Raw genomic sequence first — 26,856 nt, 5'->3', positions numbered from 1 at the left:
AGAGAGTTGTTTTCACATGCTTTGTCTATAGCGCCAACATTTCCAATTTAGCAAGGCCCCTCATTTCACCTCCATGATGCAATGGATAAGAGCATATGAGTAATTTCCCATCTCATGTTCTTTGTCAACCACACCCCCTTTTCATGATGACTTCCTTGCATTCTTGGCATGGCGCGATGTAAATAATTATGGCGAAAAACAAGAATATTCTAATTACACACTCCATTTAACTTAGCACCTTCATTCATCATGGTATTTCTATTGGAAACACTAGGAATGGGGGTAAATAAATTTTTTTTTTCAATCGTTATATAATGCATGTTAATATCTTTATCACAAATTAAATCAGAACACAAAAAATAGAACAAAAGGCAATTTTATTCATGAGATAGTGAGGACTCCAATTGTCTCAAAATTTAGGCTCCAAACTATACAACAAGATCTATAACTTCTTAGAGGCTCCAACCTTAAATGAGGGCTTCAATCCTCACAATAAATCCAAGCTCCAATGTTGTCTTTCACAAGGCTGCAACCTTGACCAATGCTCCAACATTCAACTGCCTCAAAACTTGAAATATGTTTTCAATATACTACTTCAAACATGCTGCAATAAATTCACCACAAAATTCTCCAAAAGTGCTTCACATGATGCTCTAAGATGTTTTCAAGAAGACATTTCTAAGTTCTTCTTAAACAATGCTCCAAGTCTTCCTTCATATATGTCTTCAGGTTTGTTGTAATGGTGACTCCAAGTTTACTCAAGGACTATCTTCAACTAGCTCCCTAGACATGCTTAGTCAAAAATATCCACTAGTCTAAATTCTTTCAAAATATCTTGGTCAAAAATATCATGGAGATGCCCTAGTCTAGGAATAAGAATATGCTCCATAGGTCAAGGTATAAGCAAGTCCAAGTTTTCTACTCTACAGGTCCAAAGTCTTCACGTTCCAAAGTTAGTGATAGTCATAGAAATAGGCCGAGTTTGAGTTCTCTACTCCAAAGATTCCAAGTTTTGTGCTCCACAGTGACTGAGTTCTCTACTCTAAAGAGGCTATAACGTATGACTTAAAATATTGAATTCTAATGTTAAAGAAGGTCGAGTTTAGGCTAGAATAATGATGTCTACAAGTTTGAAATCTAGCAAAAGCTAGCTTTCAAAAACTAATTAGAAACCCATTAATAAACATTGATCCAAAGAACAGTGTTAAAGAAACAAATGTTTTCCCTTAAATTTCTTTTTGGTTCATGAGATATGAACCTTATCTCTCTACCTCAGGTCCAAGCTCCTTTTGGTTTTCTTTCACCGAGATGATGACCAAATAGAGGAGATATGTTATTTGTTTATACTAGTTGAGCCTACACTGAATTGCCCTGTCTATAGGATGGAAAAATTGTTGTTAAGGTAGGCAAACTTGAAGAGAGGGACAAAAACTAGTTTCTCCACTTTAAAAAATTAATTTCTCCTTATTAGAGAGGAGTGGGGAGGAATATTATAGCTCATTGAAAGGGCTTAATATGCTCTTTGAGTATATGAATTGTTATCTTCATCAAATCATCACTTGACATCAATAACAAATTATTCTTTGAATACCTTCCTTTGGAAACTTATTAAGGCTTGCTCACATAGATACAATCCTCCTTTAAGTAAGCCTAGTGGAGGAGTCTTAAGGACTTCAATGATTTTTCTTAGAAATCTTGGCATATGTGATACAAGGTCACAATGTTTGGTCGTGTCTAGAAGAAAACAATGACCATTACACATGAAATAGACTCACATGGTCTTTCATAGGTTGTAAACAACATTGAACAATAGATTTCACTAGCTCTAAATCATGGAGGTTCCTTCTCCATCATAACACACAACTCATGGATTGGAACATACCATATTTCATTGATATTCATTAACATTATTCACATAATGCATATGAATAAAGTCACACAGAACCATATCAAATGATTATACCAAAAATCATGGGAACATACAAATGAATTTTCATTCATAATCATATCATCATCATAGGGATCCCTAATTCCCTTATATATAGTAAAGAATTCATTGATCATCACTATAAAACACATAGGATGAAGGCTTTAACCCTATAAAAAATTTATCTGCAAACAAATTCTTTAAAAAAATGGGAAACATACAATGGCAAGAACATAAAATATACACAAATATTTTTCTCCTCGAACCCAAAATTAGGAAAACAAGATTGAATTTTTTATTATCTTCCTTTAATTTTACAATAAATTAGATATAGACTAAAGAATTCATAAACCCCCAATACATTCATCCTACATTAGAACATAATCATAGTTCCCTTGACTAGATGTATACAATATAATGAGAAACACCATCATGTGTAATATCATGCATAAAACCAAGTGAAAAAAACATGGGTGGATATAGCTAACCATAAGTGGGTCCACCCATTAAAAAAAATTGGGGCCTCGTGTATGACAATGGTAAGCCCTCAGGAAGGGGGCTACTGCCCCACATGTGATCCCCTTATTTCTCCATGTGCAACATAAAAACACCTAAACCTAGTTGTGCAAAGAATATAACACATACCCAACAAAAGAATACATATCTTTAATGATAGCACTAATACACACCCATTATGACACGAATACATTATTCATCATTCAAACTGCATAACATGCACAAGATGCATATGAACAAATTATCTTAGTAACTGGATGAATAAAAATTGGGAGAGGGACTTAAACTCTCCTCCCAACCATTGTCCAATTCCACTACAATCCTCTCTTGTAGGTGACGACCCCCGAGTTGGATTCAAATCCTGAGGAGTAAAGTACTCAAGAGAATTTTACATCAATCATTCATAACACATGGGAATACAGAGCACATAATGCCTCCACTTGCAATCCAGTAGGACTCTAGAGCACATAGTGTCTCCACATAAAAACCACTTCTAGGACTCTAGAGCACACAGTTCCTCCACCTGCAACCTATCAGGAATCCAAAGCTTATAGTGTCTCCACCCAACAATCACTTACATGAATCCAAATCCCAGTGTCTCCACCTGATTACCCTAGAGAAATCTAGATCATGTGGTGTCACCATCCATAATATGGCATTCTAGAGCACACTACACCCCTACTTAATAGCCTTCATGAGAATCCAAAGTCCACCCTCAGCTCTCCACCTACAAAAAACAAGAGAAGTCCCAGAGTGGCCAGTATCTCCACATGCTATGCAGGAGTCCAAATTCCACTACCACCCCACCTTTTGAAGAGTAAACTTCAACCTCAATTTAAACTAAGTGATTCCTATGGTTCACACACACTGTTGATATGTAGTATTACTTATTACCGCACCATTACTATACATATTATTCATTCATTATTCAATAAACTTGTTGATACCACAATTTCCACTCTTCTCTTGTTCGAGTACTCTTCTCACCAAAGTTTTTCTTTCACCTATGTCTCTCTCTCTCTCTATGTTTATTTGTGTAATGTTCCCATGCTTTCCTTTTTTTATACTCTTCATACTCTCATATACCATTCATATAGTGTGTTAGTTAATCCAACACATCTCATGAGACTAGGACTAGCTTGTCCTCTTTCCAATACATGTTTTAATGTTCGTACCAATTTTCTATCCAATTTATCAAGGAGATAGGTGGCCAATTCCCAAGTAGCTTCTCCTCATAGAACTCTGAATCTTTGCTCTCTCTCTCAGTCGAGTCATTTTCACATTATCAAAATTAGTTACATTTACACATGAAAATATTTACAAGAGTGGGTAACCAAAAAATATTGTCACACCTGGTGGGATTAAATGGAATTTAAGGTGGGGGATCCGTTTAAAAGGATGGAATAAAAAGAGTATAGATTAAGGACAATATTCAAGCTAACCATAAGGGAAAGAAATCAAAGTCATAAAGGGTCAATAGTAGATATTACTAGTTTAACCTACCATAAGCCTTGGAGAGGTCCAATTTTATTAGCATTCCAATTTACTTATATTTTTTTAGAGTATGAATAACCTCATGAGACGTGACAATCCCATTAATAATTTGGAGACCTTCAACAAAAATAGTATGCTTGGTAGATATGATATGGTTTAAGAGCATCTTATGGTGGTTAACAATTACTGGTGAGATAATTTTTATAGACACATTATAGATAGAAATTAGGTGAAACCAACTAGTATTATTAGATCTACTTTCCTTATGAATTAAAGTAACAATAGTGGCATTTAGACTAGACCATACCTTCTGCATTTAATAAGATTCTTCCACTAGTGCATGAACATCTAGTCTGATAAAGGGTCAGTAGGCCTAAAATAAGTTAGAGATGAATCCATGAAGGCTAGGAGCATTGTTCTTAAGCATTTCCATTACCACTTCCTCCACTTAATCTAACGAGAGCTCCCTCATCAAGGAATCATTCTATTTCAGGCGGATATGATTATGGGTATACATCATGATGCACTTAATATCAAAATCCTTGTTTAGAATGGGGTATGCGAGCAAAGATAAATAACACAAGACTAATTCTTGCTCCATCTCATTGTGCTGAACTAGATGTTGTTTGTCATGGGTTGAAAGGAAAATATTATTATTGTTATGATAGTGCTTGATCATATCCTTATGAAATAATTTAGTGTTTCACTCGCCTTCTTTTAGCCAGTATGCATGGGGTTTCTGTTTCCAAAATGTTTCCTCAATTTTTCTCCTCTACTCTAGTTGATTAATTAGAATACCCTATTATGTTATTAGTTCATCTGAGAAACCATCAAAATTATTTTTTGTTGAAGTTAATTCATTTTATTCTCCAAGATCTATTTCTCAGTAAGGATATAACTAACCTCATTTGTACTCCACTATTTGATTTTTAACTTCAATTATTTGAGCTTTAATTGAAAGGTATGCATAAGCCTTAAATATCCAAATCTACAATTCTTCCCAACAACCATTAGATTTTTCTAGGAATTCAGGTCTTGTAAACAAAAGCTATAAAATCTAAAGGGGTGATTATGAGGATCCACCTTCACATTCATCTATAATTAGATTGTCCAATGGTTAGATCTAAGACACATAAGGATAGATGATTCATCAAAATGATCCTTGCATAGTAAATCTTTAGAGATAAGAAAGTGGTCTAGTCAGTTGGAAACTTGATTTAACCCCCCCCCGCCCCTGCTCTGATTATTCCAAGTGTAGATCCCATTAATTGTATTGAGGTTTGCTACATAAAGATCTTGGATTAGATCTATAAACTATTGTGCCTTTGAGTCAAGTCTCTATCCCTCCCTTATTTTCCTCTAGATATTTTATTATATTGGAATCTCCTCCAACCACTCATAACTCATCTTAATGAATGGGCCAGATTGTCCAAATATCTTATAGAAAGGGTGATTTATCTAAGAGAACATGTGGCCGATAAACAATTGTGAGGAAACTGATTTTTCGAGCCTACATAATGAAATTTGTTAGGTAGGATGCATGGTAGAGCCACCCAATCATGAATGGATACTTCGAGGGGATTTTAGAGTATAACTAAGCTTCCAACACTTCCTTTGGCATCTACCACAATTTATTCACACCCTTTACAACATCAGTCAACTATTATCTTGATCTTCTCACTAAAGATTTTAGTTTTCTGAAGCATAAATATTGAGGGGTTTTCCTTACTTATTCTTTTTCTAAGATACATTTGTTTACCTCAGTTGTAGAGGTAACGGATAGTCCAAGAGATAATATTCATTGGATAATATGTTTGATGGAGGAAAACACCTCCGAAAACATTGTAACCTGACTAGAATTCAACAAATGTTCTCCAACCTCCTAGATCAAGGCTTTGGTAGAATGTTTGCCCCTTTTCATGAATTCCTTGTGTGTCTTTCCTTTTCCATTGCCACATTGGGTGTGAAATCCAAATCCCCTATTTGAAAATATTGACTCTTATTTAGTTTTCTTTTTTTTGCTCTTCAGTATCAGATAGGTTTGTTGATATTTAGTTAGTTAGGGTTTGTATATGGTAGCGAGATTTTTGTTAAGGTGTGAAGTTAAGATGGATCTAGGATGATTATACACACACACCACCCATCACATTTTACATTTACATTTGGTAAAATTATTTTTTTTCATAATAAAATACACTATAATGTGATGTTAAAAACAACCTTGTATTATAATATTCTTTGCAAATATAAGCAATAATTCAAAACAAAATTTATTAAGAAAAAAACCAATTATAATACCAATCATTATATAATATTAAATTTAATAATTATTTATTAAATTAATAATTCTTGCATAAAAATACCATTGGCCAAACCATGGGTTGTCAAAACCTAGAGTTCAAAACCCACTTAGAGCTCAAAACCCACCAATAGTAAACTCACTATTTTACCTCATTTTTATTTTTATTATTAATATTTATTTCATTTTATTTTTATGTAATTTGATTAAGTCACATTGTTTATGGGACAAGATATTACCACATTTCTTCCATGTTGAGCTAGAGAGTCCACCCAATAATGGGGAGGAAATGATCTATTATGATTTTTTTTTATAATTAAGTATTAGAGAAAATAAAAAATAGAAAATTTCTTGAAAAAATGAAACACAAATCAAAGAAAAAGGAGGATGATCCAAAGTTTTGGAGAAAAAATATTACCACATTTCTTCCATGTTGAGCTAGAGAGTCCACCCAATAATGGGGAGGAAATGATCTATTATGATTTTTTTATAATTAATTATTAGAGAAAATAAAAAATAGCAAATTTCTTGAAAAAATGAAACACAAATCAAAGAAAAAGGAGGATGATCCAAAGTTTTGGAGAAAAAATATTAAAGATACGATAAGAAAATTAAATATTATAAATTCAACATTTAATTTAATTTAAATAAAAGGAGAATAAAAAAATAATAATGAATAAAAATATTAAAATAAAAGTGGAAATTCAAATTTTTTTTTTTTAAATGACAACAAAAATAGAATGTAAAGTTAAATATAATATTTATGAAATTAGATTTTAAATTAATAATATAAGCATTTTTATTATGTAAATAAATTTAGAATTTTTTATGATTTTATTATAATTAAATTATACAATATTAATATGTAATACAACTTAATTAAAATTAAAATAACACCACGTATAAGATTAAAAAGTATGCATTTCTATTTTATTGTTTTAAATAGTGAATAACAAACACTTTTAAAACATGTCGAATGAAAAAAAAAAGCAAATGCAAATTAAAATTACACATTTCTAAATGGTGAATAAAAATAACTTTTAAATACAAAGCATGTCGAACGAAAAAATAAAAATAAAAATTGTAAAGTGATGGAAGTGCATAGATGGAGCACAAAGTTTGATGAAGACTGGATCGAAGCTTGTCAATGTGATGGGATGGTCACATGGTGATGTTGAGAGATATTTTATATGTTTGTAGATATTTGCATCAGGATGTGAGTTTTGTTTTTAGAATAAGTTGGAGGAAATATCTCATAATGTAAATGCAATTTTAGTTTCTCATATTTTGTGAGAAGGGGAAACAAATCATCACTTATGATTCTTGATTCTCCCATGTAGATTTCTTTTTAGAGAGGAAGAGTGTTTGAGAAGTGTGTAGTGTGAAACAAAGGCAAAGTGAAGAAGAAGAGAGGAGAAGCTTCAATGCTAAGAGAAGAAGCAGAGGTTGAGGGCTTAGGCTGCATGTGCCCACATTGTATATTCTGGCCAATTTAATGTATGTTGAACGTGATTAATGAAAAATTGTTTAGATGTGTCTGTAGTTGTGTACTTCTCTATATGTATATGGTTAATGAGTTGTTGATCTTTGGATAAATCAATTTCTATATGGAATTGTGGCTATCTCCTTTTATTCCTATGCATCATTGTTTTTAGAAAAATGTACTTGGTAAGAATCTAGATGTGTCATGGCTGCAACCGTTTATGTGAAATCAATTCTTTGGTGTAAATGTAGTTTGGGGCTGAACTTACATGTATTCCCCTATGTGTATGGGTCAGAGATCGAAGGCTATATATGCATTGTGGCTGTGTTTGAAATTAGACCATGTGGTGTAGTTATTCGTCTGTGTCATTTTCTGTAATATGTGGAGGCTCTAAATGAGTTGAATGACTATGCATGGATTGACCTTTTAAATAGTGTGCGCACTCATGTAAGTGGGTATACATATATATATTTGATGTGTTGATGAATTCCCTATGAACGATGGTCAAACTCCCTGTTGAAGACTATCAACTTTGTTGAAGACTGGGAATCATGTTGGTATGAGTGGTTGCACAACATATGTATGAAAGGGTGGCCTATGTATGTTGGTTGTTGATATCCTTTGGTGCACTGGTCATTCTATTGATTAAATATTCTTGTTGTTGAATATAAGAGTCTTCATGTGCATTGGAAAAGAGCACCATTGTTTTAGGTGTTGTCACAACCTTTAAATTGGGGATTCAGACCATTAATTGGGCAAGAGTGTAATCAAAAGAAAGAAAGGCATGTGAAGTTGTTGATATCATTGAAGAGAGATTCGAGATTGTGGAGAATTGACCTTGAAGAGGTCCAAGTTGGTTCAACTCCTCGGAATATGAAAAGAAATTTTTTGGGGTGCTACGAAAATATTTCATAGTGCCTATAGGAATTTGATAGCACTGCAAAATAATTTCATAGTGCCTACAACCAATGTTTTCTAGGACTGCTAGTTCGATGTTTTCAAGCCTGGTTGGCCTAACCATTTCATATATTTTTGGATGGAATCCATTGTGATTTGGATGATGTGAGAAAAGGATTAGAATGCATGAGAGAGATCTCTCATAACATTTGTGAAGGAAATATCCATTCTCTATTGTGACTGTATATTTAGAATTAATTTTTGAATTTCGAGAATGTGTTTAGAAATAGAGTTGTGGTTGTCTTTGTGGAGTATATTGGGCTATGGGAAACTATGGTAACCCAGCCTATCCCCATCAAGTGGTATCAGAGCTCATATTTGTTTTTGGAGAATGTCAGAGCCACGAAAATCTTTCAGCTTTACAGCTCTTGGAGGAAGCAGAGTTTATGATAGGTTCAAGTAAGTCTCTATTGAACTGACATCTGCTGAGTTTGGGGTGTTTTGCAAACATAGTGGAGAGTGTATACTTTGATGTAGAAACTATTTCTCTTTGGTGATGCAGTTAGAACAACAAATATTGGATAGTGGAGATGCTTTCATGTTTGGAGACAACTTGACAGTGAAAAGAGGATGAAGAAAAAATAACATTACAATAGTAGGTCAGGTGACTGCAAGGGAGTTAAGAGTTGATATGTCCTTGAGAAAGAACAAGTGCATTGGTTGGAGAGGAATTGGTTCAGTAAGTAGTGGAAGATGATATCATGTTATAGATCTTATAAAAATGAATATTATGTTTATGCTAATTTGGGTCATTAAATCATATTTGTAGGACTGAATTGGTAGCAAGTACCATTGCAAGTAAGCTATGTCAAAAGAGGAGGAGAAAAAAAAGCACTTGCATGAAGAAATGGTGAAAAAAACAAGACAACAAAATAAGAAGAGTGAGTGGTTGAAGATGCAGCAGGGAACAAATTTGAAAGCTACGGAGCAAGCATGTTCAAGAATATGTTCTACTACATATAACCTATTTAAGAGAAGAAACCAAGAGGATGAATTGGTATGGGTGACAAGTCACAAACTTGTTACAAGAAGGACTTGTTGCATCTCACTGGTAGACAAGGAGAATTTAGCAGAGATAGAGATGAAGATGATTGTTGTTATTCATAGCAGGGGTTCACAGGAAAGTTACAAACTAAACAAGAAAAGTGCCAAAGAAGTGAAGTGAGAAGGATATGGTTGGGTTGAGGACATAACTCAATCATGTGAAACAATTGCTACAAGAAATTCTTGATGACCAAAGTTATGAGCAAGAAGAATGGTGTTGAATAGGAAGGTCTGCAATAGTGAAAGGATCACAATAGTAAGAATATTTATGCATCATTAGTTTTGTATTCAAGTGAAGATTGAATAAGCAATTAATGGTCATTTGTTTCATTTAATTGTGGATTGATTGCCTATTACAAGTAACAGTGATGAATGCTTGCAGTAGAGGATGATGGAAAAGAACCTTGTAGTAGAAAGTGAGGAAGAACAACAAAGTCCTGAGAGGAAGAAGGTGACTAAATTGCATGCAGAATATAGAATAGCAGAGAGTGCTCAGATGAATATTTCAGAGGAAGTATTTAACATAAAACTAGGAGAAGACTAGGCATGGAAGAGCTTAGTATGGTATTTACAAAGAGCTTGAGGGATTCATCTTGTTGTAGTGGCTGGTTTGTAGTTCACAGTTCGTAGGTAGAAGATCATAGAAGAAGATATTTTTTACTATTGAAAGTCATAATAAAGGTTTAGAGAGAGAAGCCATAGTAGATCAAGTGAAGAAAAACTTGATAGAGAGGTAGATGAAATTAAATTACAGCTAGAGATGATAAGAGGATTGCTACAGAAATATAAGGAAGACGAGGGTTATAGATGGACCATCCATAAGAGAGTGAGATGGAATTTGTTGCAACTGAAGCTGAGATAGAGATTAAATTTTTATTTGGAGGAAATCTTAAAGGAGTTGAGTTACAACCATGGAAGAACACCCGAAGGGTGATGAACACATGTGATGAAGCGTATGAAGATTTGATGAGCAGCTGAAGACAACAAATTTCAGCCAAGGACTGAGTTAGGTAATGAAATTGAAAAAAAGAAGTAGGAAGGTATAGTTGGTTGGATGAAGAGACAACCTATGATGTATTGACAAGTTTGGACAACTTGGTAGCAACTAAAGTTGAGATTTCACAACGAAATTGGTAGAAGAAGATACAAGTTGAGTTCAGGATTTGGTGAGAGATTTTTTTTCACTGTGCAGGTGATAGTGGAGGAAGGTGAGGGGATTTGAAAAAACCTAGGCAAGGAGTGCTCCTAGGGTTCTGAAGAAGAGAACCAAGAAGATGCCAAAATCCCAAATGTAGGAGAAAGTTTGGTGGTGTATCATGTAGCAAGGTGGAGAAGTGTTACTATAGAGGTGTGTTTTAGATCACAAGTTGAGGTTGTCACAAGAATACCAGATGCATATGACCAACAGGTCATATATTTTTGTACCTTGGGAGTCTAATGTAGGTGCATAGATGGAGCACAGATTTTCGATGAAGACAAGACCAAATCTTGCCAATGTGATGGGATGGTCACATGGCGATTTTGGGAGAAATTTTAAAATTTTGTAGATATTTTCATTAGGATGTGAGTTTTGTTTTCAGAATAAGTTGGAGGAAATATGTCCTAATGTAAATGTGATTTCAATTTACCATATTTTGTGAGAAGGGGAAATGAATCATCACTTGTGACTCTTGATTATCCTAGTAGCTTTATTTTTAGAGAGGAAAAGTGTTTGAGAAGATTATAGTGTGCAATAGAGTCAGAGTGAACAACAAGGGTGTTGGATTGATGGGGCCTAACCTAGGTTCGGAGTTAATTAGCCAAAAAAATCCCTACACTACTGGCCCTTTTGGCATTAGCCCATGGTGCGCGGACTGAAGTCTAACTCGAAGCAGTATGGGGGGATGCGGGAACCAAGTTTCCGCACCCTGGAGATGTCTGAGGGGTCGATTTAGTCCAAATGTGAATAACTTCGTGCAGGTCACTTCGCGCACTATCCTGACCTACGATACCTCTGCAATCTGTTATAAACACCTTCGCGTGGCCCTCACTAGGGGCTGGGGTGCTTTCGCGCTGCTATGGTAGTGATCTGCTATTTCCCTAAATTACACTACGTATCTTACTTATCTTCTTACATATGTTAGTTAACTTCGTGTAAACAGATACTTTATCTCACACTTATGTAATCAACACAATCATATATGTTTGTGCATCATATAAATAACAAAAATGTAATTTATACCCAATACATTCAATGCAAAAAATGGTAAATAAATACATAGGAATGGTATAAAACTTCTCTTTATTAATGCTTCAATTGGTTACAGACTCAACCTACCCTGCGCACTCAGCTGCAGGGTTCCGCGCACTCAGTTGTAGACTGCTAGGCCTCTGTGCACTCAACTGCAGAGCCTTCTCCTACTCTACGACCCAAAGACTCAACTCTACACTTTAGACAAGACTCAATTCTTCATCATTTTTCTTTCTATTTCTATTGCTAACTTACAACTTAGAGCCTTTCTTTATTTATACAATCCCATGGTTTGCGGACCATGGTTAGATCTCTAAAGCAAACATTACATTACAAAATTGAGGGCGGACAACCCTGTGACTCATTTATGACTTCGTGCTCTGCGCCCACAAATTGCGGAGTCTTTATATCGGATTTACATCTTTTGACCAAAAATCTGGGCTCTTAGCCCCAAAACTTCCCTTGGGGGATCCTGCGCCCAACAGACCCCTAACACAAACATCGTGACTCGCCCTCGAGTCACTTTGTCGGTGCGAAGATCTTTGCGTGGAGACCTCCCAACTCTGCTTGGACTACTGCAAGATCGGCAACGCACTAAGCAACTACCTGTTGTACCTCCTGGATGCGCTATTCAGAAACTGTTGTAGCTAAATTGTTTCCTTGAACCTATTTATAGTCTCGTGCCTCCTTTCAGCTACTTGGAGCACTAAGATTATGCTTTTGTCGGCTAGTTAGATAGCTGGACCACCCATGTATGGCTTCAACTGACTACCATTCACTTTTCCTTGGAAAGGTTCTCCATTTAACTTTACCAACTGCATCGCGCCTTCGTCTATGACTTCCTTAATAATATACGATCCCAACCAATGCATTCTAAATTTTCCCAGGAATTTATCAAACTTACTATCATACAGTAACACCAAATCATACACCTTGAAGGTGCGCAACTTAATATGTCTATCGTGTGAGGCCTTTTCATGCTGCTTTTGAACTTGTTGGTGAAAGCCAGCCAAAAATCATTCTTCCTCGAGTTCCTCCAACTGCGTGAGCCTCTCCTCCAGGGCTCTACTATCTGTCATACCTATGAGCACTGCTATGCGCACACTAGGCACGATGTATTCCATCGACATTACGGCTTCCACTCCATAGACCAGCCGGAAAGGTGTTTGTCCCATCAGTTTCTTGCATGTCATCCTATAAGCCCATAATACTGCAGGTACATGCAGGTCCCAATCACTTCGTTGTGCATTTCATACCTTAGTCAGCGCAGTCTCCAGTACTTTGTTAAATTCTTCTACTATCCCGTTAGCTTGTGGGTGATACGGTGTGATTTTCTGATGATACACTTGAAACTCTTTTGTCAGCGCGCTAATCATCTCATTCAGGAAATGTGTACCACGGTCACTCATCAAGATCTTCAGACATCCAAATCATGTCAATATGTGTTCAAACAGAAACTTCGCGGCCATGGCGGCCATGCAATCTTTTACTGGTTGCGCTTCTACCCAATGAGTTAGGTACTCTATCGCAGTGATAATATATCTCGCGCCCATTTTTCCTTGAGGTTTGATAGGTCCTACGAAGTCAATCACCCACTTTTCAAAGGGCTACAATGTCATTTGCAAATTCAAAGGCATCTCATCCCTCTGTGATGATTTACCTGTTCTTTGACATACATCACAGGCCTTGCAATGTTCTTTTGAATCCTGATGAAGGGTCAGCCACCACAACCTTGTGCGGAGAATCTTTTGCGCGATTGCTCTCCCTTCATAATGTCCTCTCTCAACTCCCCCATGAGCGTCCGTGAGGATATTTCTTCGTTCAAATTTAGGTACATACCTTTGCAATATCTCATCATTCCCCATCTTATATAGGTGCCCCGCAATTACAGAGAAATCTGTTGTGCGCACCACTAGTTCCTTCTTCTGCTGGTCGGGGTACTCTTTCGGCACAGTTCTAGTCATGAGAAAGTGGATTATATCTTCAAAATTTCCATTTGCTACGTGCACAACAAAGAGTTGTGCATCGAGTATTCCTTCCTCCAAACTAGTAGGTTCCTCTCCTGTCTCAATGCATGACAAGTGATCTGGTCTTGCGTTCAATCGACTAGGTTTCACAACAACTCCAAAATCATATTCTTGGAACAATAAAACCCATCTGCATATATGACCCCCCAACACAGGCTTATTGACCTAGTATTTCAGCGCGGAATGATCTATATACATTTTGAAGTGTCGCCCTAGCAAGTAGTGCTCATATTTCTAGAGCGCATACAACATAGCCAGTCCCTCACATTCAGTGGTGGAATAATTATTTTTTGCTTTATATAATCTAAAACTTGCGAACATTATAGGGTGATCCAAGCCTTCTCCACCCTCCTGTGTTAATACTGCCCCTAGCGCTATACTTGATGTGTCAACATGGACATGAAACTCTTCCTCCTAGTTTGGGAAGACCAGAATCGGCGCAGTGACCATATTTTCTTTCAATACATCGAAGATTTTCTTACAGTCATCATTCCAGAAAAAAGTGACATCTTTTTTCAAAAGCATTTCCATCAGCGTAGTGATCTGGGCATAGCTTTTGATCAACTTCCTGTAGTACCCCGTCTGTCCTAGAGTAGCGCGGAACTACTTCACACTTCGTGGTGCAATCTTCGTAGGATCTACCATCAGCCCATGTCTGCAAACCACATGTCCCAACAGGTTCCCAAAAGGAACGAGGAACGTACACTTCTTGAGTTTAAGCATGATTTGGTATCTTCAACATGTATCCAGCATCAAGTGTAAGCTCGCTACATGTTGCTTAACCAGCCCAAATACAGCCCATCATCAAATTAAACCTCCAAGAACTTGTGAATATATTCCTTGAATGTTGCAACAACCACGCGCAAAAAGATGGACGACGCATTCTTCAACCCAAATGGCATGATAGTGTATTGAAATAAACCCCACTCATTCACGAAGGTTGTGTTTCTCCTATCCTCCGGCACGATTTTGATCTAGTAGTACCATGAGAACCCATCAGTGAAAGAATATGCTTCCCGCCCACCGACATTGTCCAACACCTCATTTATGAACGAAGTTGGGAATGGATCATGTACACAAGCGTCATTTAATTTTCTGAGGTCCACGCATATTCTTATCTTGTCCTTCTGCTTCTTTTCCTGCACCACCATTGGACTTACCCAGTCGGATTCTTCAATTGTCTCAATGATTCCTGCTGCGAGCATTTTGTCTAGTTCTACGCAGACCTTCTCCTTGTATTTCGGGTTTAAGTGGTAAGGCCTCTACTTAACTAGCTTCGCATCAGATTTTAACGTGATCCTCATCATTCCTAAATCTCTGATGATTCCCTTTAACTTCGTAAACTTGGCCGGGAATAAGTCCTAGTACTCGCGGAGTAAGTCAGTGACCTTATCTACCATCACGTTGTCCTAGTAGTCGCCGAGCGTTGCAAACTTAGGTTCGGCCTCTGTACCAATTTTCACCTGCTTCGTTTTGACCGATGCAGTTATGTCAGGGTTCTCAATCTGTGGTCCTTGAACCTCGTGATGGCCTTTTTGTTTCTAGAATGTTCATTTTCCACAGATCTTCATCTTCTTCTTCAGCAATTACATTATAACATTCCAGCGCGCAACTTATTTGAGTAGCCCATTCAAGCTGAATCAATTCTATCGGCTCCTGTGGTATCCTAAAGATAGTTGCTTTTACCTCTTGTAGGGCTTCATCAATGTTGTCCCACCATATATCCTCAAAACTGAAGGTCATCATGAACACTTTGTGTAGGATATCCCATTCACTTGTCCCATTCAGAGCTTCGTCTCTATATACCAATTCATTGGTATAACATCTAATGTATGACAGAACAGGTGCACCCACTCAGGTTGTGGCTTTTCTCCATATACCTTTGTCCACTTGGCCAGGTGTGTGCACAGATCATCCCATCCATCATACTTGTCTATTAGTCACATCTTAGGCTTCCCAAAATGCATGTGCATCATTCTCCTGTATTCAAGCCAGTCCTCAAGGATCCCTTTGTGCATACCCCACCACCTCGCGAGCATAGCGCACAGTACCTAATTCAAAGCTTGGAAGCGTTGCTTTTCTGGAAATTCTTTTTGAAATCTATCCAAGAAGGTATCTACCTCACTTAACCCATCATAAGTAGGCAGGTTCCTTACTTCTGTCGATACGCAGCGCAACGATCTTGTCATCATATTACAATTTAGTGTGGTTACCTCATGTAACCGGTTCTGCCATCGCTTTATCTCCTCATCAGAATTCGATGTACAAGAGCTTTCGCCCTCCCATGAGATCTATCCGTCCACGATGGGATTCACCCAGTCCTAGTTTCACGTCGTTATCTTGTAGATGCAGTCCAAATCATCATCGCTTTCATAGTCATGCACTAGCTCTGTATAGCGCGATCCTTCAACAAGGTACAAAGGTATAACTACGCACAAAGACTTCTTCTCAAAAATCATCTTGCGTTTCTTTAGATTAATCACCCTAATCATGTCAGTGGCCCAATCAATTCCTAAGAGCGCGGGGTAGGGATTTCTGTCATCAACAATCTCTATTACTTCAAAGTCTGCTAATGCGCTCGCTCCCTCAATATCCACAGTGATTCCCTACAATCTCCCCATAGGTATTATCTTTTGTTGGTTCACCATTCGCAGTTGAATAGGATACCATTGCAATGTAGGCCTCCCCATGTGCTCCCATGTCTGCTTCGACAGAATGTTCGCATCTAATCCTAAATCCAGAATTACTTGGTCCATCTCATATTCTCCAATTTGCGCGGTTAACCTCATTTCTCTTCCTGTCCTTGTCTTATGCTTTCCAATCTTCCAGACTATGTGTGATTCTTCTAGCGTGGTCTCAGTGCATCTGTTAATGAGTTCTTGTAGTCCCTTTACAGCCTTACTATCGCACATTAGCTTCATGCATGTTTCTAGGAATGTCCTAAGCATATATGGGCCATTTCCAGCTCTGATCTATCTTTGATTCCTAAAGTGGAGGCATCAACAAAGCTCTTCTTAGCTTCCATGAAGGTTTCCTTAGTACACTCCAAATCAAACTTTGCTTCTTCCGTCAGAGCCTTGCAAACCGAAGTATTATCTTCGGGTTGTTTGCCCTTATCATCTTCCATCGCGATTCCACTTCAAAGCGCAATGTTCATATTTTGATCTTCCTCGCATGGCTCAGACATCATCATCTACAGGTTCTGAGTTGGGGGAGGTGGTAGTTCTCACTTATTGCGTATCCTAGCTATCAGCGTAGGAAATTCTTCCATCTCATGATCAAACAAGGTACAATATAGACATGATGGATGTGTTGGGTTCATACAATCACGAGCATAATGTCCTGGCCCTCCACAATTGTAGCATATCAGCTATTTGTGACCTCTTCCAAGTCCTCCCCCACCTCAGCCTCATCTGCGTCCCTGAAATCCTGTTCGTGCCACTCTTGCGTTCAGGTCTAGCGTTCGAATTTCATCCTGAACCCTGTAGGTGGGAGTTCTATCCATAATTAACTCATAGCTTCTACAAGTGTGCTCATCATGTCGTACTAACCTACAAAAGTTATAGAACAATTGCTTCAAATTTTGTGTATACTTTTGTAACAAATGGCAGTTGTCCATGGCATGTTTCCCTCTTATTTGAAAAATTGCGCACCACAAAGCAGGCACCGTGCTAGGTCCTACTTGTGCCTCTTGTCTCAACAACATCAGTACTCCTCCCACGAGGTAATTTCCAAACACTGGGAAATGGTACTTATCATGAACCTGGCCTTTGCATTTTACGCACCATACCTCTTCGCGCACTTCTGGGCGAGCTGTCTTGTCCTGTTTCAGACTCTGCATCTCAAGGCATAATTTTTTCAACTGTGCGTGGATCTACTGAACTCCCAAATTAGGATCCTGCATCAAGGTCTCATGCAGCCTCATTGCGATCTCTAAGCCCTCTGCCTAAGTCGTTAACTTATACTACAATAGCGTGCTCCTTAAATGTGGCATTAATGATGCTACAAACCATCCGCGATGTTGTCCCTCTGTGAGATTCATATTAGCTTCGCAAATCATACACTTCAACCTCTGATCCAACTCCCAAGGAGTTTCACCTGGTAGCATCGTGATTTCTTTGAACCCAATGATCAACTATGCTTCAGACTTCAGCCTACTAAATTCTCTGTTTACTCACTGCTTGGATATCCACAATTCCCACATTTGTATTATCATTAGAATGCTTAATATACCAGGTCAGCACGTGGTCCTACATAGCGCTAACCAATGTCACTTTCTTTATATTTTCATCTATAACTCCCTGCGCTTCCCATACAACTTTTATGATGAACCAAAATTGGTTAAGATACTCATTTCCTACTCCCTTGAACACAAACAACTTTATCATGTTTGCCACATTGACTCGTGGCGGTGTTGGAGGTGGTACGGGTGAAGATGGAGGTGAAGGCAATGAAGCTGGTGGTGGTGTGGGTGGGGGTGGTATGCGGGGAATTCTTTGCCTTATCAAATGGATCGCACTTCGCGGAGAGATCTTCGCGAGCTCTTCCTCTTCCCCTCGCAGGGGTGAAATCAAAGGGTTATTCTTTGGTCCCTTACTTCCTTCATTTTCGTAGGTTTTTTTGCTTCGCGTAGCGCCAAACATGAAGGTAATTGCATAACCATATTTTCACACAATAGCATTTTAATCCAAGTATTCAGGGACTTTACGTACTTACCTCGCGTTCCTTTGTGAAAGCATCGCTCTGCCTCGCTATAGCTAATTGAAGTATCTACCGCGAACTCAGTAATGAATCCTCTTATAATCTGATCAAGCTAGTGATCAACAGTGCACGCGATCTTATCCTATGATTCTTCCAATTTGCACACCAAATCTGGGGTCCACATAATAGGACCATCGAGCTTCCACCTTCCTTGGATATCTCCTAGCTTCGCGATCCACTCGTACAACTCAGTAGGGAAATATGTGAAAAATATCTCATGGATTTTAGTGTATAGGTAGTAGCCTAACCACTCTTCTTTTGTCAATCATGGATTCTTGTTCTCCTACGTCACGAACTCGTGAATCCTCCTGTCCAACCAACCTTTAATTTCCTTGTTAGATAAATTCCAATGATACAACATTAGACATCTCTATGTAGATTCTAGTCCCGACAACAGTACCACTTGTTGTCTTGATGGGGCCTGACCCAGGTTCGGAGTTAATTAGCCAAACAAATCCCTACACTACTAGCCCTTTCGGCATCAGCCTGTGGTGCGCGGATTGAAGTCTCACCCGAAGCAATATGGGGTGATGCTGGAACCAAGTTTCTGCACCCTAGAGATGTCTAAGGGGTCAATTTAGTCGAACTATGAATACCTTCGCGCAGGTCACTTCGCGTACTATCCTGACCTGGGATACCTCCAAAATTTGTTATAACTACCTTCACGCAGCCCTCATCAGGGGCTAGGGTGCTTTCACGCTACTATGGCAGCAATCTCTGCTATTTCCTTGAATTACACTACGTATCTTACTTATCTTCTTACATACGTTAGTTAACTTTACGTAAACAGATACTTTATCTCACACTTACTTAATCAACACAATCATATATGTTCGCACATCATATAAAAAGTGAAAATGTAATTTATACCCAATACATTCAATGCAGAAAACAGTAAATAAATACACAGGAATGGTATAAAACTTCTCTTTATTAATGCTTTAATCGGTTAAGACTCAACCTGCCTTGTGCACTCAGCTACAGGGGTCCATGAACTCAGCTGCAGACTACTAGGCCTCTGCGCACTCAGCTGTAGATCCTTCTCCTACTCTATGATCCAAAGACCTGACTCTACACTTCAGATAAGACTCAATTCTTCCTCATTTTTCTATCTATTTCTATTTCTAACTCACAACTTAGAGCTTCACTCTATTTACACAATCCCATGGTCCGCAGACCATGGGTAGATCTCTAAAGCCAACATTACATTACAAAATTGAGGGTGGACAACCCTACGACTCATTTACAACTTCGCGCTCTGTGCCCACAAATTGTAGAGTCTTCATATCAAATTTACATCTTTTGACCAAAATCTGGGCTCTTAGCCCCAAAACTTTCCTTAGGGGATCTCGTGCCCAAAAAAGAGAGGAGAAGCTCCAACACTAGGAGAAGAGGCAAAGGTTGAGGGTCTCATCTACACATCCCCACATTATATATTCTAGCCAATTTAATGTATGTTGAATGTGATTAATGAATAATTTGTTTATATGCCTCTGTGGTTATGTACATATATATCCATATATGATTAATGAGTTGTTGATTTGTGGATAAATTGATTTCTGCCTGGAACTATGGCTATCGCTTTTAATTCTTGTGCATCATTATTTTTTGAAATATGCACTTGGTAAGAATATGAATGTGTCATGGTTGCAATCCTTTATGTCAAATCAATGCTTTGGTGTAAATGTAGTTTGGATCTAAGCTTACATGTATTCACCTATGCATATGGGTGATATATCAAATGCTATATATGTGTTATGACTATGTTTTAAATTAGACCATGTGTCATAGTTATTCATGTGTGTCATTTTTTGTAATATATGGAGTATCTGAATGAGTTCAATGACTACACATGGAATGGCCTTTTCAATAGTGTGTGGTCCTGTAAGTGGGTATACATATATATTCAATGTGTTGATGAATTCCGTGTGAACGATGGTCGAAATCCTTGTTGAAGACTGTGAACTGTGTTGGTATGGGTGGTTGTGCAACATATATATGGCAGGGTGGCCCATGTATGTTGTAGGTTTATATCCCTTGGTGCGTTCATCATTCTATTGAAAAAATATTCTTGATGTTGAATATGAGAGTCTTCATGTGCGCTAAAACATATCGCCATTGTTTTGGGTGTTTTCACGACCTTTTAATTGGGGATTCAGCCCATTAGTTGAGTGGGAGTGTAATCTAAATAAAGAAATGCATGAAGTTGGATAGAATTGAAGAGAGATTGAAGACTACAGAGAATTGACCTTGTAGAGGGTCGAGTTAATTCAACTCACCAGAATATGAAAAGATAGTTTTTGGGGCGCTACGAAATTATTTCGCAGTGGCTATAGGATTTTGACAGTGCTGCAAAATCATTTCACAACAGCTACAAACAACGTTTTACAGTACCGGTATTTTGGTTTTCTGAAACCTGGCTGGCCTACCCATTGCATATTTTGTTGTATGGAATCCTTTGTGAGTTGGATGAGGTGAGAAAAGGATTGGAAGGCATGATAGAGATCTCTGATGGCATTTGTGAAGAAAATCTCCATTCTCTATTGTGATTGTATATTTAGAATTAATTTATGAATTTAGAGAATGTGTTTAGAAAAAAAGTTGTGGGTGTTTATGTGGATTATCATAGGCTATGGGTAGTTGGCATAACATGACTTGTCCCATCAAGTGGTATTAGGGCTCAACTATGTTTTTGTAGGATGTTAGAGCCACAAAACACTTTCAACTTTACATCTCTTGGAGAAAGATACAAGAAGCTCTTGGAGGAAGTGGAGTTTACAACATGTTTAGGAAAGTCTCTATTGAATTGAGATTTTCTGACTGTGTGTTTTGTGCAGATATAGTTGAGAGTGTCTTCCTTGAAGTAGAACCATTTTCTCTTTGGTGATGCAATCAGAACAACAGAGATTAGATAGTGGAGAAGCTTGCATGTTTAAAGACAACTTGACAGTGAAAAGAGGTTGAAGAGAAAAGGAACCTTACAGTAGTAAGTGAGGTGATTGTAGAAGAGTGACATGTTGATATGATCTTCAGAAAGAATAAGTTCATTGGTTGGAGAGGAATTGGTTCAACAAGTAGCGGAAGATGAGATATTGTTATAGATATTATAAAATTGAATATGATGTTTATGCTAATTTGGGTGATTAAAAGAATCATGTTTGCAAGAATAAATTGGTAGTAGCTACCATAGAAAGTATGTTATGTCAAAAGAGAATGTGCAAGAAGAGCACTTGGATGAAGAAATGGTGATAGAACACAACAATAAAACTAAGAAGAGTGAGTAGTATAAGATGCATTAGCCAACAAATTTGAAATCTGAAGAGAAAGTGTGCTTAAGAAGAGGTTCTATTGCAGAGAACCTATAGAAGAGAAGATACCAAGAGGATGATTTGGTATGGGTGTCAAGTTGCAGACTTGTTACAAGAAGGGCTTGTTGCAGTTCAATAGTAGACAAGGAGAACTTAGAAGAGATATAGATGAATATGATTTTTGTTAGTCATAATAGGGGTTCATAAGTCACAAGAAGAAGAAGAAAAGTTCCAAAGTAGTGAAGTGAGAAGGATATGGTTGAGTAGTGGACATCATTCAATCATGTGAAATAGTTTCTACAAGAAATTCAAGATGACGAGAGTTATGAGAAGGAATAATGGTGCTGAACAGGAAGGTCTGCAACAATAAAAGGATGACAACAGTAAGAAGATTTCTGCAGCAACTATTTTGTGTTCAAGTGAGGGTTGAATAAGCAGGTAATGCTATTTTGTTTTAATTAATTGTGAATTCATTTTTTATTACAAATAGAGGTTATGAATGTTTGTAGTTGAGGATGATGGCAAGGAACATTATAATAGAAAGTGAGGAAGAACAAAAAAGTTCTCAGAGGAAGAAGGTGAGTAAATTGCATTGAGGATCCAGAAGAGTAGAGAGTGCTCAGATGAAGATTCCATAGGAAGGAGTCAGCAGAACTACCAGGAGAAGACTAGGCATGGAAGAGCTTACTCTAATATTTAAAAATGGGTTGATGGATTCAACTTGTTGTGGTAGCTTGTGTGTGGTTCACAGTGAGAAAGGATAAGCTCACAGAAGAAAAATATTTTTGACCATTGAAATTCATAGTAAGGGTTCAAAAATAATCCATAGCAGATCAAGTCAAGACAAAGTTGATAGAGAGGTAGGAAAATTTAAACTACAACTAGAGATGATGAGAGGGTTGCTACAGAAAGGTAAGGAAGACCAGGGTTATAGATGGACCCTTCAGAAGATAGTGAAATGGAATTTGTTGTATGTGAAGTCGAGACAAAGATGAAATTCTCATTTTGAGGAAATCTTAAACGAGCTGAGTTACAACTATAGAAGAACAATCTAAGGGTGATGAACACATTTGATGAAGCAGATGAAGATTTGATGAGCAACTAAAGATAACAAATTTTAGCCAAGGACTAAGTTAGATGATGAAATTGACAAAAGGAAGTAGGAAGGTATAGTTGTTTGGATGAAGAGACAACCTATTATGTATTGGCAAGTTTGGAAAATCTAGCAACAATTAAAGCTCAAATTTCTTAGTGAAAGCAGTAGAAGAAGGCACAAGTTGAGTTAAGGATCTGGTGAGAGATTTGTTTTCACTATGCAAGTGATAGTAGAGGAAGTTGAGGATATTTTTAGAAACCTAGAGCAAGGTAGTGCTCGCAAGATTCTAGAGAAGAGAACCAAGAATATGCCAAAAGCCCAAACTCATGAGAAGGTTTGGTAAGGTATCATGTAGCAAGGTGGAGACTTGTTATTACAGAGACATGTTGCAAATCATGAGTTGAGGTTGTCATGAGAAGACTAGATGCATATGACCATGAGGTCATATATTTTTGTACCTTTGGATTCTAATGCAGGTGCATAGATGGGGCATAAAGTTCAAAGAAGATTGGATTAGAGTTCTCCAATATAATGGGATGGTCAATTGGTGATGTGGGAGAGATTTTAAATGTTTGTAGATATTTTCATTAGGATGTGGGTTTTTTTTAATAATTTAGAGGAAATTTTTCCTAATGTAAGTGTAATTTCAGTTTCCCATATTTTGTGAGAAGGGGAAATGAATCATTACTTTTGACTCTTGGTTATCCCATGTAGCTTTCTTTTTAGAGAGGAAGAATGTTTGAGAAGAGTATAGTGTGCAACAGAGGCAGAGTGAAGAAGAATAGAGGGGAAGATCCAGCGCTAGGAGAAGAGGCGTAGGTTGAGGGCCTCGGCTACACATGCCCACATTTTAGATTCATGCCAATTTAATGTATGTTGAATGTGATTAATAAATAATTCTTTTAGGTTCTTTTGTGGTCATGTATTTCTCTATTTGTATATGATTAATGATTTGTTATTCTATGGATAAATCAATTTCTGTCTGGAACTGTGGCTATCGCCTTTTAATCCAGTGATATCTTTTTCAGAAATCCGCACTTAGTAAGATTTTGAATTTGTCATGGTTGTAAGCCTTTATATCAAATCAATTCTTTGGTGTAAATGTAGTTTGGGGCTGAAATTACATGTATTCACCTATGCGTATGGGTCAAATATCAAATTCTATATTTGCGTTGTGACTATGTTTGAAATTAGACCATGTGTTATAGTTATTCGTCTGTGTCATTTTCTGTAATATGTGGAGGTTGTGAATGAGTTGAATGACTGTGCATTGACTGAACTTTTCAATAGAATATGCACACTTGAAAGTGGGTATACATATATTCGATGGGTTGATGAATTCCCTATGAATGATAGTTGAGCTCCCTATTGAATATTGTCAACTGTGTTGAAGACCATGAACCATGTCAGTATGGGTTGTTGTGTATCATATTTATGGAAGGGTGGCCTATGTATGTTGTTGGTTGATACCCTTGGTGCATTGGTCATTCTATTGATTAAATATTCCTGTTGTTGAATATAAGAGTCTTCATGTGTGCTAAAACAAAGCACCATTTTTGGGGGTGTTGGCACGACCTTTTAATTGAGGATTCATATCATTAGTTGAGCGAGAGTGTAATCTAGAGAAAGAAAGGCATGTGAAGTTGTTGATAGCGTTGAAGAGTATTTCAAGACTATGGATAATTTAACTTGTATGAGGTTGAGTCGGTTCAACTCCCTGGAACCCATAGGATTTTGATAGTGCTCCAAAATCATTTCACAACGCCTACAACCATTGTTTTCTAGGAATGTTAGTTTGGGTTTTTGAAGCCTGATTGGCCTACCCATTGCATATTTTATTGGATGGAATCCCTTGTGAGTTGTATAAGGTGAGAAAAGTATTGGAAGGCATCTGAGAGATGTCTCATATCATTTCTGAAGGAAATCTCCATTCTCTATTGTGACTTCATATTTAGAATTAATTGTGGAATTTCGAGAATGTGGTTAGAAACAGAGTTGTGGGTGTTTGTGTGGAGTATCCTGGGCTATGGACAACTTTAGTAACCTGAATTATCCCCATCAAGTGGTATTAGAGCTCAACTATGATTTTGGAGAATGTCAAAGCCATGGAAAGCTTTCAGCTTTACAACTCTTCAAGAAATATACAGGAAGGTCTTCGAGGAAGGAAAGTTTACAGTAGGTTTACGTAAGTCTCTTTTGAATCAAGATTTGTTGAGTGTGGGGTGCTATGCAGACATAGTGAAGACTGTCTATCTTGAAGTAGAATTTATTGCTCTTCGGTGATGTAGTTAGGACAACATAGATTGGATAGTGGATATGCTTGCATGTTTCAAGACAACTTGACAATTAAAAGAGGTTGAAGAGAAAAGGAACCTTATAGTAGTAAATGAGGTGATTGCATGGGAGTGAAGAGTTGATATTCTCTTGTGAAAGAAAAAGTACATTTGTCGGAGAGGAATTAATTTAACAAGTAGTAGAAGATGAGATCTTTCTATAGATGTTATAAAATTGAATATAATGTTTATGCTATTTAGGTGATTAAAAGAATCATGTTTTCAAGACTAAATTGGTAGAAGCTACCATAGTAAGTAAGCTATGTCAAAAGAGAAGGAGAAAGAAAAGCACTTGGATGAAGAAATGGTGATAGAACCCGATAGTAAAACTAAAGGGTGAGTGGTCAAAGATGTAACAACAACTGACTTTCAAAGCTAAGGAGCAAGCATGATCAAGAAGAGGTTCTATTGCAGAGAACCTAGAGAAGAGAAGACACCAAGAGGATGAATTGGTATCGATGAAAAGTCGCGGACTTGTTACAAGAAGGGCTTGTTGTAGCTCACTAGTAGACAAGAAGAATTTAGTAGAGATAGAGATGAAGATGATTATTGTTAGTTATAGTAGGGGTTCATAGGAAAGTCACAAGCAGAAGAAGAAAAGTTCCAAAGAAGTGAAGTGAGAAGGAGATGGTTGCGTTGAGGAAAGAACTCAATCATGTGAAACAATTGCTACAAGAAAGTCAAGGTGACTAGAGTTATGAGCAGAAAGAATGGTGCTGAAGAGGAAGGTCTACAATAATGAAAGGGTGATAGTAGTAGGAAGATTTATGCAGCAGTAGTTATATGTTCAATTGAATATTTAATAAGGAGGTAATGGTATTATGTTTCATCTAATTGTGGATTGATTGTTGATTACAAGTAACAGTGACGAATGTTTTCAGTTGAGGATAATGGAAAGGAACCTTGTAGTAGAAATTGAGGAAGAAAAACAAAGTTCTTAGAGGAAAAAGGTGAGTAAATTGCATGTAGAATATAGAATAGCAGGGAGTTCTTAGATGAAGATTCCAGTTGAAGGAGTCAGAAAAAATACTGGGAGAAAACTAGGAATGGAAAATCTTAGAATGGTATTTACAAACAAGTTGATGGATTCAACTTCTTGTGGTGGCTTATGTGTAGTTCATAGTGGGCAGGGAGAAGCTTATAGAAGAAGAATATTTTTAACTATTAAAATTCATAGTAAAGGTTCATAGAGAAGCCATAGTAGGTCAATTCAGGACTTGCTTGATAGAGAGATAGCTGAAATTAAATTACAATTAGAGATGATGAGAGGATTCCCATAGAATGATAAGGAAGACCAGGGTTACAGATGGACCCTCCGGAAGAGAGTGAAATGGAATTTGTTGTAAGACTTAAATATTTTTACCACATTGCAAAGTGAAAG

This window comes from Pinus tabuliformis, chromosome 2_1 (genome assembly GCF_031772625.1).
Source record: "Pinus tabuliformis cultivar Carrire ecotype Pingquan chromosome 2_1, CPIR1, whole genome shotgun sequence".
Classification (NCBI taxonomy): domain Eukaryota; kingdom Viridiplantae; phylum Streptophyta; class Pinopsida; order Pinales; family Pinaceae; genus Pinus; species Pinus tabuliformis.
This window is presented reverse-complemented; position numbering follows the sequence as displayed.